Here is a 3,944-nt window from a genome sequence, read left to right as displayed (position 1 = left end):
GTCGATCATGTATCCTTTGAATATGCATAGAATTCCCAGGTTGAGCTCCAAGATCTGATTACCTATAGAGGATTCTGGCTGATCATGTTTCCTCTGAATATTCATCGAATTCTCAGGTTGAGCTGCCACCACCCTTATATTCTGAAAAGGAGTCTCTGACATAATAAAAGAGACAAAAGAAGTACGTCTAGATCGAATTGCACGTCTTCGAGTGGTTGGATATGAAATTTCATCCGCTAGACAGTTTAATCTCCTAATGTCTACTGAAAACTAGGCAAAAGAGTTACATGGTCGATGATTATGAAGACGCGACCGAGTAGTTGGTAGTGGAGTACGTTGATTCTGACGACTATAAAATCGACCAAAAAACCTATCAACTCGGTGCCGACTACGACGACTATAAAATTGACCAAAAAACATATCTGCTTGGTGTACTTGTACTGGTAAACCTCCTTCCACCACTTCCATTGGGTATTCAAACACCGAGATGAGAAAAGGAGGGATGAGTGGCAACCCTTCTTCCATCAGTTCAATTGTAATACCTACATATTTGGCAAATTGGACCATTAAAAAGTTTTATGTTTTGTTTATAATTTTTATTCCTTTTATCTGATAGTATTTCGAAATGCCAAGTAGTATTGATTTTCATGTAACCTAACTAAACAAAGAAAATGTTGTCTCTACTCGTATTGTATAACCTATCAAGCCAACCACTCAAAACTTATCATTTAAACCAATGTTGGCTCCCGCATTTTTCAATCCGAATGGCATGACCTGATAATAGTACATGCCCTCCTCGGTTGTGAAACTAGCATGTTTGTGGTCTTCCTCATGCAATGGGATCTGGTTGTAGCCAGATGACCCATCTTTGAAAGATAACAGTTCATGTCCAGTCGTTACATCTATCAATTTGTCAATTCGTGGCAGAGGGTAGCTGTCTTTTGGACATGCACGGTTCAGATCTATGAAGTTGATACAGATTCTCCATGACCCATTCTTCTTACGTACTAGGACAATATTGGAAATCCAGGTGGGGAAATTGATTTCCCTGACAAAATTAGCTGCCTTCAGCTTTTCAACTTCGGCTTTTACTATTTTGGATATGTCAGCACCTATTTTTCTTGGTTTTTGTTTGACTACTAATGCATCACTGCGGACAATGAGCCGATGGCATGCCACACGGGGGTCAATTCCTGGCATTTCTTCGAATGACTAAGCAAACACGTCTTTGTGCTCTCGAAGGAACTGTATTAGAGCCTGGCGCTCTACGGAACTCAATAAGGTGCCGATGAAAGTGATTTTTGGCGAGCTGCCTCCCACAATTTCCACTTCCTCTAATGGCTCTAGTGAAAGGGGATCCTCCCTCTATATTGGGACCAGGTCTGGGAGAGGGGGGTCCAACTGTAATTGTTATTTGCCCCACCTCCATTGGTTCAAAAGGGAATAGGGACTACTTTGCATAACATATTTTGGCAGCCACCTGATCTCCTCTGATTGTCTCAATTTTCCCCTTATGTGGGAATTTTAGACATTGGTGATAGGTGCAAGGAACAGTGTGGAGTCTGTGCAGGTAGGTCCTGGCCAAGATCATGTGATAAGGTGTGTTAGCTTTTACCACAATAAAATTTATGATGAGAGTTATCGGACCAATAGCTACGGGTAGTTGGATCTCCCCAACTGGTAGAGCTTTGTCCCCGCTGAATCCATATAGGTTGGAGTTGGTGGCGACCATCTCCGAATTAGGAATCTGCAATTTTTTAAATGCATCATAGTATAACACATCGGCCAAACTTCCTGGGTCAACCAATATGCGATGCAAATCATAATCTCCAAAAGGGAGTGTAAGAACCAGTACATCCTCATGTGGACTCTGGATGCTAAGATAGTCAGCCTCAGTGAAAAGAATGAGTGGATCTTTATGGGGTGACACATTGACTTGAGCACTTGTGGTCAGTTCACTGTTCATGATCCTCATTTGCTTGGCGATGCGCATTTGGTATCGCGCCCCTTTTTATGTGACCTGCCCACTTCATTTGCTTGCCTTTCCTAATTAAAATCATGTTTATCTGGAGTCGGCCATTGAGTGGTCCATGCACAGGGGATGCTAAACCGGCGTCTTTGATCTCCTCGGGTTGTTATGCGCATGACGTTAGCTGTTCATGTGCTACGAACTACTTCAAATACCCCCTTTCAATTAGATCTTGTAGTTCATTTTTCAAGGTCCTGCAGGCTTTGGTACTGTGACCCTTACTCTTATGGAACTTGTAGTAGGTCCTCTGGTCTCTGGTGCCCAAGGAGCCTGGCTTGAGCGGAGCTAGCCATTTGAGGTAACTCTGGTTCTTGATCGAGTCCAGGACCTCATCTGGCATTTTGTTCAGAGGGGAGAAGTTTCTGTCCATCGAGGGAAGAGCTTCTTCAGCTCCTTCCATACGTGGCTTCTTTTGTGGTTTTCCATCTACACTACTGGCAACATTTTGGTACTTCCCTCTGGGCATTTGTCCCTTTGATAGATGGGGATTCAGCCCTTTGGCGACCACAATGACGGTCTCTCTTAGGCTTTTGAGGGGAAGAGTTCCCGTTCCCCTCTCGAGGGGTCACATGAGTTGTCCGATTAGTCTTCTTTGCTTCCTGATGTCGGCTCAGGACATCCTCTTCCCACCCCGCATAAGTTTCAACCCTGTCTAGGAGTTCCTCCAAATCACTGGGTGGTTTCTTTTTGAGAGATTCAAATAAGACGTTGTTTTCATCCAACCCTTGTTTGAAAGCTATTATAGCAGTCTGTTCATCACAAAACTCTATCTGGATTGAAATTTCCATGAATTGTTGCATGTAGGACCTCAATGCCTCTCCGTCCTTTTTCTTGATATTGAACAATACATCGATCCGTTTTGGTTGGTGATTGTTGCACAAGTACCTATCTATGAAGGTCCTAAATAGTTCTTCTGAGGACCTGATTTGCCGTTTAGGTAACTTGTGGTACCACTGGAGCGTAGATCCAGACAGGGAAGCTTTGAATTCCTAAGACATGATGTGATCATACCTTTCATATTGTCCCATGGTGGCACGATATCTGAGCACATGATCCACTGGATCTGACTTGCCACTTAAGACACTGAACTGCGGTTGTCGGTAACCGCGGGGATAAGGCTTTCTCATTACCCATGATGCGAAAGGAGATCTACCTGCCCCCATTATTGCAGATTGAACAAGGGAGTCTTGCATTTTTCTCCCCTTACCTGTCATCCGATGCATCTGACAGATCAGGTCATTCTTCTGATTTTCCCATGCACTTTCTTTGGTAGAAAGTTTCTTGTTCTGGGCTCTTTTTTGGTGCCGAGGGTCGACATCACGATCCTGGTCAATTGACTCTGGCTCTGATGCTATATCCGAGTCCTCATATGAGTTACTGTACTCTAACTTTGATGGTTCGCGTCGAACTGGATCCCCACGCCTAGGGTTCCTAATATGACCGCCTTCTGGGGGGTCATCATCATCAAGATCGATGAGTGGCCCCTTCCCTATGTCAGATTGGTACAAATGCCTCAGCAGCTGCAACTCTCGCTCAAGGTTGCTTCTTTGCTATTCTAGAGACTGTACTGCCTGGCTTGCCTGAACAGACTCAAAGTTGGTGAAAACATCATTTTCTCCATTTTGACGCTCTTTCGGAGCATTGTTTCTGGGGCCCGCACGGGGAGCAACTGGTCCATCAGTGCTGGTTACTGGTCCTTGAAGGGGATTATTTGTATCATGGTGAACGACATTCTCCCTCCCTTCAGGCATGTCGTACTCTTCTTCTCTGACAGCGACGCTACGTGTGGTAGTGCTACCCTTTGTTTTCTTTGCTCCTGCCATCACAATGGTAAAAGTTTTTAGACTAAATCAGTTGTTTAAAACAAATGTTTACCTTCTTTCGTCCCCACAGATGGCGCCACAAGATGTAGGGG

The sequence above is a fragment of the Coptis chinensis genome, chromosome 4, assembly GCF_015680905.1.
Source record: "Coptis chinensis isolate HL-2020 chromosome 4, ASM1568090v1, whole genome shotgun sequence".
Lineage (NCBI taxonomy): Eukaryota > Viridiplantae > Streptophyta > Magnoliopsida > Ranunculales > Ranunculaceae > Coptis > Coptis chinensis.
The sequence above is the reverse complement of the archived record's forward strand: the minus strand, read 5'-3'. Positions refer to the sequence as shown.